General features: G+C 39.1%; 1 protein-coding gene across 2 annotated transcripts in view; it reads right to left on the bottom strand.

The window, feature by feature from the left end:
* Nucleotides 1–12,791, bottom strand: part of nedd9 (neural precursor cell expressed, developmentally down-regulated 9) — a 192,418-nt gene that overhangs the window by 111,516 nt on the left and 68,111 nt on the right. The gene's annotated exons all lie outside the window — the stretch shown is intronic.

The following is a 12,791-nucleotide window of genomic DNA, read 5'->3' as shown; positions in this document are numbered from 1 at the left end:
TTATTTTAAGTTTGCAAACCAACGAAAAAATAAGACTGCAATATATGTAAGAGAAAAAAATAAATACAAATGCTATTACCTTAAAATATTATACCTTGAGGCACATTCTAAAAATACAAAAACAAAAAACAGCAAAAATGGAAACAAATTAGAGGTATAGAATAAATACAAAATATTGGGATGATTAAATCCATACATATATCAATTTTTTACCGCTTGTCCCTTTCGGTATTGCGGGGGGTGCTGGAGCCCAGGGCCGGCCCGTGGCATAGGCCGTATAGGCAAATGCTAAGGGCGCCGTCCATCAGGGGGCGCCACGCCAGTGCCACAAATGTTGGAGAAAAAAAAAAGAAGAAAAAAAAGTTGGTACTATTATTTCTAAATACAAAAAATAATCCCACGTTAATTAAAATGCAAAGTAAAGCCTATTTAATAGAAATATTATTTGTTACAACATTACGCCCCCCCCACCCCTCCCCCCACACGGTGCGCCCCCTCCCTTCCCGTATCATGACTCTTTTTGGACGTCACCACATCAAAAAATCAACACAAGATGTCAAAACGGCCAAAACTGTCAGGTGCCCAGGGAAGAAAAAAGAGAAAAGAAGAGGAGTAGAAACGAGAAAAAGACAGAAGTAGCAGGTAGGTAACGTTAGCCTACATTAAATTATTTGTCTGTTACAGAATGTGATAGTAGCTGGCTTTTTAGCATTAGGCTAATGTTACATGATTCGGCAATTGCTAATCAATAAATAGCTAGTTTTGTTTTAACGTCGGGTTAATATTGTTGGAGGGGGCTAAATTGTTATGGAAAATAATAATGTAACGTTAGGTAATTACAGTACTCCCACCTTACATTCCTCAGGGACATTTGTATTAGATCTTTTAAGCAGGTGTTTTTTGTTTACATTGTTTTTGCCTTCTGGTTAGCTAATGTTTGCCCTGCAGGTAATAGTCACTTTTCCACCCCTTTATATATTAGGTATAGTTGTAAGTAAAAAAAAAAAGGTCAAAGACAAAGCTATTCAGTTTCTTGTGAGTATATACACTTCACTGCCGATGTGGGGGGGGGTGCCACCTAAAATCTTGCCTAGGGCGCCAGATTGGTGAGGGCCGGGCCTGCTGGAGCCTATCTCAATCATAAAGAGTAAAGTTGTAGTCTTATGACTCATTTTTTTGTAACTTTACAAGGGTGGAGTCATAATATTATGAAGAAAACGGTAATTAAGTATGACATATTTCACAATATAAGTATTCTAAAACAGGAAATAATTACTGTTATACAATACAAAAACAAAAAACAGCAAAAATGGAAACAAATTAGAGGTATAGAATAAAGACAAAATATTGGGATAATTAAATCCATACATATATCAATTTTCTACCGCTTGTCCCTTTCGGGGTTGCGGGGGGTGCTGGAGCCTATCTCAATCATAAAGAGTAAAGTTGTAGTCTTATGACTCATTTTTTTGTAACTTTACAAGGGTGAAGTTGTAATATTATGAAGAAAACAGTAATTAAGTATGACATATTTCACAATATAAGTATTCTAAAACAGGATTTTTTTATTTTATTTTTTTTTAAAGTGACTTCTGAAATTATTTGACTTAATTCCACATTTGAACCTTCATTAAAAATAGCATTAATACAACATTAACAATAACCATTAAACATGTTATCTTTTGGGACTTTCTAAATTAGATTAAATATAGTTGGATATAGTAGCTATGCTGTATATTATCAACCTTCTTTTTATTTTATTTCAAGTTTGCAAACCAACGAAAAAATAAGACTGCAATACATGTAAGAGAAAAAAAAAAAAATACAAATGCAATTACCTTAAAATATTATACCTTGAGGCACATTCTAAAAATACAAAAAGAAAAAAACTGAACAAAAACAGCAAAAATGTAATAAAAAATTACAGGTATAGAATGAAGACAAAATATTGGGATAATTAAATCATAAAGAGTTAAGTTGTAGTCTTATGACTTTTCCTTTACAAGGATAAAGTCGTAATGTTATGAAGAAAAGAGTAATTAAGTATGACATATTTCACAATATAAGTACTCTAAAACAGGAAAGACTTTTTTTTTTTTTTTAAAGTGACTTCCGAAATTATTTGACTAATTCCACATTTGAACCTTCATTAAACATAGCATTAATACAACATTAACAATAACCATTAAACATGTTATTTTTTGGGACTTTCTAAATTGGATGAAATATAATTGGATATAGTAGCTATACTGTATATTATCAACCTTCTTTTTTGTTAAATGTTCATATTTATTTTGTCAAGCGAGCAAACTGACGAAAAAATAAGACTGCAATACAACTAAGAAAAAAAATACAAATACAATAACCTTAAAGCCTTATAACTTGAGGCACATTCTAAAAATACAAAAACAAAAAACAGCAATAATGGGGAAAAAATTTGAGGTATAGAATAAAGACAAAATATTGGGATAATTAAATCATAAAGAGTAAAGTTGTAATCTTATGACTCATTTTTTTGTAACTTTACAAGGGTGAAGTCGTAATATTATGAAGAAAAGAGAATTAAGTGTGACATATTTCACAATATAAGTATTCTAAAACAGGAAAGACATTTTTTTTTTTAAAGTGACTTCTGAATTTATTTGACTAATTCCACATTTGAACCTTCATTAAAAATAGCATTAATACAACATTAACAATAACCATTAAACATGTTATTTTTGGGACTTTCTAAATTGGATGAAATATAATTGGATATAGTAGCTATTCTGTATATTATCAACCTTCTTTTTTTTTTAAATGTTCATATTTATTTTGTCAAGCTAGCAAACCGATGAAAAAATAAGACTGCAATACAACTAAGAAAAAAAATACAAATACAATAACCTTAAAACCTTATACCTTGAGGCACATTCTAAAAATACAAAAACAAAAAACAGCAATAATGGGAAAAAAATTAGAGGTATAGAATAAAGACAAAATATTGGGATAATTAAATCATAAAGAGTAAAGTTGTAATCTTATGACTCATTTTTTTGTAACTTTACAAGGGTGAAGTCGTAATATTATGAAGAAAACAGTAATTAAGTATGACATATTTCACAATATAAGTATTCTAAAACAGGAAATAATTTTTTTTTTTTTTTAAAGTGACTTCTGAAATTATTTGACTTAATTCCACATTTGAACCTTCATTAAAAAATAGCATTAATACAACATTAACAATAACCATTAAACATGTTATTTTTGGGATTTTCTAAATTGGATGAAATATAATTGGATATAGTAGCTATGCTGTATATTATCAACCTTCTTTTTATTTTATTTAAAGTTTGCAAACCAACAAAAAAATAAGACTGCAATACATGTAAGAGAAAAAAATTACCTTAAAATATTATACCTTGAGGCACATTCTAAAAATACAAAAAGAAAAAACTAAACAAAAACAGCAAAAATGTAAAAAATAAAATAAAAATACAGGTATAGAATAAAGACAAATTATTGGGATAATTAAATCATAAAGAGTTAAGTTCTAGTCTTATGACTTTTCCTTTACAAGGATAAAGTCGTAATGTTATGAAGAAAAGACTAATTAAGTATGAAATATTTCACAATACAAGTATTCTAAAACAGGAAAGACATTTTTTTTTTTTTTTAAAGTGACTTCCGAAATTATTTCACTAATTCCACATTTTAACCTTCATTAAACATAGCATTAATACAACATTAACAATAACCATTAAACATGTTATTTTTGGGACGTTTTAAATTAGATTAAATATAGTTGGATATAGTAGCTATACTGTATATTATCAACCTTCTTTTTTTTAAATTTTCATATTTATTTTGTCAAGCTAGCAAACTGACGAAAAAATAAGACTGCAATACAACTAAGAAAAAAAATACAAATACAATAACCTTAAAGCCTTATAACTTGAGGCACATTCTAAAAATACAAAAACAAAAAAGAGCAACAAAGGAAAAAAAAATTAGAAGTACAGAATATAGACAAAATATTGGGATAATTAAATCATAAAAAGTAAAGTTGTAATCTTATGACTCGTTTTTTGTGTAACTTTACAAGGATAAAGTTGTAATGTTATGAAAAAAAGAGTAATTAATTATGACATATTTCACAATATAAGTATTCTAAAATAGGAAAGAAAAAATATGTTTTTGACGTGATTTCCGAAATTATTTGACTAATTCCACATTTGAACCTTCATTGAAAATAGCATTAATACAACATCAACAATAACCGTTGGACATGTTATTTTATTTCATGTTTAAAAAAAAAAAAAAAATTGGATATAGTAGCTATACTGTATATTATCAACCTTCTTTTTTTTATTTTTCATATTTATTTTGTCAAGCTAGCAAACCGATGCAAAAATAAGACTGCAATACATCTAACAAAACAAATACAATAACCTTAAAACCTTATACTTTAAAGCACATTCTAAAAATACAGGTAAACAAAAAAAACTAAACAAAAATTAGAAGTATAGAATAAAGACAAAATATTGGGATAATTAAATAATAAAGAGTAAAGTTGTATTCTTATGACAAATTTTTGTGTAGCTTTACAAGGATAAAGTCGTAATATTATGAAGGAAATAGTAATTAACTGTAAAATATTTCAATATATAAGTGTTCTTAAATAGGAAAGAAACCTTTTTTTTAAGTAACACTATAAGAAGCAAAAAAAAAAGAAAGAGCGGAGTTGCAATGTTTGGAAAATTAGGATGGAGAAAAGTTATGAGAAAAGTTATGTTAATCCGAAATAGGAGGGAGAAAAAGTTCCTAAAAGTGTCTGAACTCCTTATTAAACAAGATGTAATAAGTAAAATAAAGTTTTCCAGTTTGAACAATATAAATCAATCAATCAATCAATGTTTACTTATATAGCCCTAAATCACGAGTGTCTCAAAGGGCTGCATAAGACACAACGACAGTAACTACAGTTGGTCGCTACGACATACATCAGGGCAAGGAAAAACTCAACCCAATGGAACAATGAGAAACCTTGGAGTGGACCGCAGATGTGGGGGACTGCAGATGAGGGGGACCCCTCCCCCCGGGCGACCAGTGCAATGGACGTGGAGTGGATTTAGCATAATATTGTGAGAGTCCAGTCCATAGTGGATCTAACATAATAGTGTGAGAGTCCAGTCCATAGTGGATCTAACATAATAGTGTGAGAGTCCAGTCCATAGTGGATCTAACATAATAGTAAGAGTCCAATCCATAGTGGATCTAACATAATAGTGAGAGTCCAGTCCATAGTGGATCTAACATAATAGTGAGACTCCAGTCCATAGTGGATCTAACATAATAGTGTGAGAGTCCAGTCCATAGTGGATCTAACATAATAGTGTGAGAGTCCAGTCCATAGTGGATCTAACATAATAGTAAGAGTCCAATCCATAGTGGATCTAACATAATAGTGAGAGTCCAGTCCATAGTGGATCTAACATAATAGTGAGACTCCAGTCCATAGTGGATCTAACATAATAGTGTGAGAGTCCAGTCCATAGTGGATCTAACATAATAGTGTGAGAGTGCAGTCCATAGTGGATCTAACATAGTAGTGAGAGTCCAGTCCATAGTGGATCTAACATAATAGTGTGAGAGTCCAGTCCATAGTGGATCTAACATAATAGTGAGAGTCCAGTCCATAGTGGGTCTAACATAATAGTGTGAGAGTCCAGTCCATAGTGGATCTAACATAATAGTGTGAGAGTGCAGTCCATAGTGGATCTAACATAGTAGTGAGAGTCCAGTCCGTAGTGGATCTAACATAATAGTGTGAGAGTCCAGTCCATAGTGGATCTAACATAATAGTGTGAGCGTCCAGTCCATAGTGGATCAAACATAATAGTGTGAATTCCAGTCCATAGTGGATCTAACATAATAGTGTGAGCGTCCAGTCCATAGTGGATCTAACATAATAGTGTGAGAGTCCAGTCCATAGTGGATCTAACATAATAGTGTGAGTCCAGTCCATTGTGGATCGAACATAATAGTGTGAGAGTCCAGTCCATAGTAGATCTAACATAATAGTGTGAGTCCAGTCCATTGTGGATCGAACATAATAGTGTGAGAGTCCAGTCCATAGTGGATCTAACATAATAGTGTGAGAGTCCAGTCCATAGTGGATCTAACATAATAGTGTGAGTCCAGTCCATTGTGGATCGAACATAATAGTGTGAGAGTCCAGTCCATAGTGGATCTAACATAATAGTGTGAGCGTCCAGTTCATAGTGGATCTAACATAATAGTGAGAGTCCAGTCCATAGTAGAGCTAACATAATAGTGAGAGACCAGTCCATAGTGGATCTAACATAATAGTGTGAGAGTCCAGTCCATAGTGGATCTAACATAATAGTGTGAGTCCAGTCCATTGTGGATCGAACATAATAGTGTGAGAGTCCAGTCCATAGTGGATCTAACATAATAGTGTGAGCGTCCAGTCCATAGTGGATCTAACATAATAGTGAGAGTCCAGTCCATAGTAGAGCTAACATAATAGTGAGAGACCAGTCCATAGTGGATCTAACATAATAGTGTGAGAGTCCAGTCCATAGTGGATCTAACATAATAGTGTGAGAGTCCAGTCCATAGTGGATCTAACATAATAGTGAGAGTCCAGTCCATAGTGGATCTAACATAATAGTGAGAGTCCAGTCCATAGTAGAGCTAACATAATAGTGAGAGACCAGTCCATAGTGGATCTAACATAATAGTGTGAGAGTCCAGTCCATAGTGGATCTAACATAATAGTGAGAGTCCAGTCCATAGTAGAGCTAACATAATAGTGAGAGACCAGTCCATAGTGGATCTAACATAATAGTGTGAGAGTCCAGTCCATAGTGGATCTAACATAATAGTGTGAGAGTCCAGTCCATAGTGGATCTAACATAATAGTGTGAGCGTCCAGTTCATAGTGGATCTAACATAATAGTGAGAGTCCAGTCCATAGTAGAGCTAACATAATAGTGAGAGACCAGTCCATAGTGGATCTAACATAATAGTGTGAGAGTCCAGTCCATAGTGGATCTAACATAATAGTGTGAGTCCAGTCCATTGTGGATCGAACATAATAGTGTGAGAGTCCAGTCCATAGTGGATCTAACATAATAGTGTGAGCGTCCAGTCCATAGTGGATCTAACATAATAGTGAGAGTCCAGTCCATAGTAGAGCTAACATAATAGTGAGAGACCAGTCCATAGTGGATCTAACATAATAGTGTGAGAGTCCAGTCCATAGTGGATCTAACATAATAGTGTGAGAGTCCAGTCCATAGTGGATCTAACATAATAGTGAGAGTCCAGTCCATAGTGGATCTAACATAATAGTGAGAGTCCAGTCCATAGTAGAGCTAACATAATAGTGAGAGACCAGTCCATAGTGGATCTAACATAATAGTGTGAGAGTCCAGTCCATAGTGGATCTAACATAATAGTGAGAGTCCAGTCCATAGTAGAGCTAACATAATAGTGAGAGACCAGTCCATAGTGGATCTAACATAATAGTGTGAGAGTCCAGTCCATAGTGGATCTAACATAATAGTGTGAGAGTCCAGTCCTTAGTGGATCTAACATAATAGTGTGAGAGTCCAGTCCATAGTGGATCAAACATAATAGTGTGAATTCCAGTCCATAGTGGATCTAACATAATAGTGTGAGCGTCCAGTCCATAGTGGATCAAACATAATAGTGTGAATTCCAGTCCATAGTGGATCTAACATAATAGTGTGAGCGTCCAGTCCATAGTGGATCTAACATAATAGTGTGAGAGTCCAGTCCATAGTGGATCTAACATAATAGTGTGAGTCCAGTCCATTGTGGATCGAACATAATAGTGTGAGAGTCCAGTCCATAGTGGATCTAACATAATAGTGTGAGCGTCCAGTCCATAGTGGATCTAACATAATAGTGTGAGAGTCCATAGTGGATCTAACATAATAGTGTGAGTCCAGTCCATTGTGGATCTAACATAATAGTGAGAGTCCAGTCCATAGTAGAGCTAACATAATAGTGAGAGACCAGTCCATAGTGGATCTAACATAATAGTGTGAGAGTCCAGTCCATAGTGGATCTAACATAATAGTGTGAGAGTCCAGTCCATAGTGGATCTAACATAATAGTGAGAGTCCAGTCCATAGTGGGTCTAACATAATAGTGTGAGAGTCCAGTCCATAGTGGGTCTAACATAATAGTGTGAGAGTCCAGTCCATAGTGGATCTAACATAATAGTGAGTCCAGTCCATAGTGGATCTAACATAATAGTGAGAGTCCAGTCCATAGTGGGGCCAGCAGGAGACCATCCCGAGCGGAGACAGGTCAGCAGCACAGAGGCGTCCCCAACCGATGCACAGACGAACGGTCCACCCCGGGTCCCGAATTTGGACAGTCAGCGCTTCATCCGTTGCCACCAAAATATCTTGTCTTTGCAGTCTATTCAATTGAATATAGGTTGAAAAGGATTTGCAAATCATTGTATTCTCTTTTTATTTACCATTCACGAGAAGTGTAACGGTACGTGTATTTGTATTGAGCCGTTTCGGTATGGGGGTTCCGGTTCGGTTCGGAGGTGTACCGAACGAGTTTCCACACGGACATATTAAGTAGCGTAACGCACGTTGTGTAAACAATTCACACCGAGGCACAACACACGGCATGCTAGCAGCTAACGGGCTACGATAGACTGACCATACGTCCTCTTTTCACCGGACATGTACTCTTTTGCGGAGCTGTCAGGGCGGAGTTTCTTAAATGCCTCAAATTTCCGACATTTTGAGTTAGGGTTGCGTGTATTTTCAATGTACGTTCAGGGTTAAGAAGGGGTTAAAAACAAAACAAATTGTGCGCGCAGCAGCATTGGTGAGGGAGGGGCAGAGACAGAGAGAGAGAGAGAGTTATGATAAACGCTAGAGATGCGCAGTTTGCGGGCACAACCGCGGAGTCCGCGGATTATCCGCGGATCGGGCGGATGAAATTTTAAAAAATTGGATTTTATCCGCGGGTCGGGTCGGGTGGTTGAAATAAAAAAAAATTAGATTTTAAATAGATTCAGGCGGGTGGCAGTTAAACCAATTTGGAAATATATATACATAGTTAAATGTTGTTACCCACATACGAAAAACGAGCAGGCACCTGCAGCATATGCCACAACAGAAGAAAAAAAAGAAAAAAGAGATGGACACTTTTACGGAGCGGAGAAGGGACGCCTCGCCGGGGTCCGGGACCGAGGCCCCTTCCCCCGAGAGGGCCCCACCGGGAGCCGTAGCTGAGGCGATCCGCGAGAAGGGCCCGACGCTCGTCCAGGGTCACCACCGCGCCCACCGCACCGACACCCCGCCTCGTCCGCCTTCGCCGCGGCCGGCGTCACGCGCAGCAGGTAAGCAGCATACCTGCCCGCCACCCCCATGGCCGGGGGCTCGTAACAGGGGTCACTTCGCGCGCTCCGCCCGCGCAGCTTACCTGCCCGCGCAGCTTACCTGCCCGCCACCCCTGTTGCCGGGGGCGCGTAACAGGGGTCACTCCGCGCGCAGTGCGCTCACGAAAGGGGTGGGGCTCACCCTGGTTGATATAGACAGCAGCTAGGACGGTGGCCATGGAAGTTGGAACCCGCTAAGGAGTGTGTAACAACCCACCTGCCGAATCAACTAGCCCTGAAAATGGATGGCGCTGGAGCGTCGGGCCCATATACCCGGCCGTCGCCGGCAGCGAGACGCGCTTGGAGGTGCGCTCAGCGCGGCTCCCATATGATTGCGCACTGGTGTGCGTCTGGGTCGTGACAGCGTGGCACGCGAATGTCTGTGCTGCATTGGATCAATCTCCTTTCTTTAACAGGCAAAAGCTTTATAACCTCACTAATGCCTTGCATCGTCTATATTAGATATATAACAACGGGCGGGTGCGGGCGGATGGCGGGCGGATGCGGTTCTGATCAAATGTTAGATCGGGTGGATTGCGGATGGTTGAAGACTTTCTGATGCGGTTGCAGATGAAATAATTGCCTATCCGTGCATCTCTAATAAACGCGCATGCGTCGCCAGGCTCTGCTTTTTATCCATAGATTTATCACATTTAATTTTTTATTATCTATAGCAGGGGTGTCAAAAGTGTGCACCGGAGGCCCACAGCTAATGTTTTAAATTCTAAAAATACTATTAAAATAAACAAAAACATAACAAAACTGACATAAAAAAGCTTAAAGGTTAAATGTAATTTAGAAAAAGTTGAAATGTTGACTAATAAAAAAAGCTGTTTTTTTTTCTTTCAAACAGTCATTGATCAAAATATAATATTGAATCAAAATCAATGTTATTATGAATTATTGACCTATCCCAGGGGTCGGCAACCTTTACCAGTCAAAGAGCCATTTTGACCAGTTTCACAAATTATAGAAAACAATGGGAGCCGCAAAATTTTTTTGAAATTTTAAATGAAATAACACTGCATACGAAGTTGTTTTTTTTTTTTTTTGTGCTATGTATAACCAGGGGTCTCAGACACGCTGCCCACACCTTTATGTGGAATTTGAATGCTGGTGCGGCACGCGAGTTTTAATTGAATGGCGCTTGTCAGCGTCATGCGTGCCGTGACAGTAAAGGATATAGCACCCACTACAGTCAGCGTGACTGATCAGCCACACGTTGTATGGGGCTTTCGCTTTACTCACGTAGGCAACAGCAAGGCATACTTGGTCACCAACCACACAGCTCACACTAAAAAAAAAAAAACTTTAACACTCTTACTAATATTGCGCCACACTGTGAACCCACACCAAACAAGAATGACAAACAAATTTCGGGAGAACATCTGCACCGTAACACAACAAAAACACAACAGGACAAATACCCAGAATCCCATGCAGCTCTAACTCTTCCGGGTTGATGTGTGAGGGAGCAGGGTTGGGGTGGGGGCGAGGTTTGGTGGTAGCAGGAGTGTATAATGTAGTCCGGAAGAGTCAGGGCTGCATGGGATTCTGGGTGTTTGTTGTGTTGTGTTTATGTTGTGTTAAGGTGCAGATGTTCTCCCGAAATGTGTTTGTCATTCTTGTTTGGTTTTGGTTCAAAGTGTGGCGCATTATTAGTAAGAGTGTTAAAGTTGTTTTATATGGTCACCGTCAGTGTAACCTGTGTGGCTGTTGACCAAGTATGCCTTGCTGTCACGTACGTCTGCAGGCAAAAAATGTGTAATGTATAACATGTGTTGGACTGGCACTCTATTAATGCAGATTGTAGAGGGCGCCAAATGTTGTACCATTATGGGACACCCTTATTATAGCCGTAAGGGTGAAAATCGGTGAATTTTAATCCCGGGAGCTTTCTGCGAGAGGCACTGAATTCCGGAAGTCTCACGGGAAAATTGGGGGGTTCAGCAAGTAAGCTGCTGAGCCGCATCAGAGTGATCAAAGAGCCGCATGCGGCTCCGGAGCCGCGGGTTGCCGACCCCTGACCTATCCAAAATTCCCATTACTTCACAACAAATATTCCACTAAGAAAAATATTTTTGGTGGAAGATTTTGCAAATTTGGTAAATAAATAACCCAAAAATGTATATTTTGTTGTTTTCTTACTGTACCGACATTTTTGTGTACCGTTACACCCCTACCATTTACACAACGTGCCAACTTCACTGGTTTTGGGTTAGGTAGGTTTTTTTCTCAAAATGGTGCAGCTTGAGTATTACCCATGCATCCATTTTCATCCGCTACGCTGCCTCGCTCATCCCCCTCCAAAATGTCGCCACAAGACCATTGTGACCGTGGCCTTGCCTGCCACAACAACCACTTTGGAAGGGGGGGGGTAGAAATCACCTGTAATGCGCCTCTCGCACCCTCTCTGATGTGAGTGTCGGCTCATTCGTCACAATCAGGCTCTTGGCGGCTCTCATTGTCCGTGGTGAACAGTCACATCCTCACACCAACGTCCCGGGTAAGGGCACTCCGCAGCCCTTGTTTATGCAGCGTACACCGTGCCCAGCTGGAGCCCATTCAAGCGGGTGTGTTCTTTTGTGTCTGTGGGCATGTGATGAAGTGCATATGTGCACCTGTTTCCTAAGTCTGTTTATATCTGGGACAAAAACAGCTTAGAAATGTTATTCATCTCATTTCCACCACAGGACGGAATCGGACCTTCAGGGCTCGGGTCTCCAGCGGCATGGCATTTTCAGCTTGTTCAGCTCACGCCCGACATGCGTTATCAGCTCGCCGGTTTGAGATTCAGCCATGCGGCGGCTGCGCAATCCTCCGTTTGAACCTCTGCAAAGTCAAACAATCAGCGGCCGGGGGAAGATTTGTATTGGAGCCCCCGTCTCCTTGACGACAGCCACCCCGACGGGGGTATCTTTAGTCTCGCACCTAGCAGATCACGCCAAAGCGGGAGCTGTTACGATGGCGCATTTCAAGCACAGAAATAGTGCGGGTGAAAGACGAGCTGCTGGCCTTTCATCTCGCCAGGTGTCGATGCTGCCGGGGGGTTGCGTAAGCGTCCGACCTCAGGTTCAAGCAAGGAGATCACACGGCCGTGCGAGCCACGCCACTGAAGCAACGTTTTTCGTGGACGGACAACGGCTCTTCTGTGCGGAGGTGGCCCCTCGCCGCTGACTGTGAAAGAGCGTTCCTCAAACTCGCCGGCAAAACCAACTTAGACATATTTATGGGAGCAGCCCCTCCGCGCCAATTTTTACCCGTGTTGCCTAGCTCCTCGGCTCAGTCGGTGTCTGCGCCTGGGTGCCCCGTGACCCCGCGGCCCGGCAGCAGCACGGTGGAATGCGTA

This window comes from Nerophis lumbriciformis, linkage group LG21 (assembly GCF_033978685.3).
Source record: "Nerophis lumbriciformis linkage group LG21, RoL_Nlum_v2.1, whole genome shotgun sequence".
NCBI classification, from domain to species: domain Eukaryota; kingdom Metazoa; phylum Chordata; class Actinopteri; order Syngnathiformes; family Syngnathidae; genus Nerophis; species Nerophis lumbriciformis.
The sequence above is the reverse complement of the archived record's forward strand: the minus strand, read 5'-3'. Positions and strand labels throughout refer to the sequence as shown.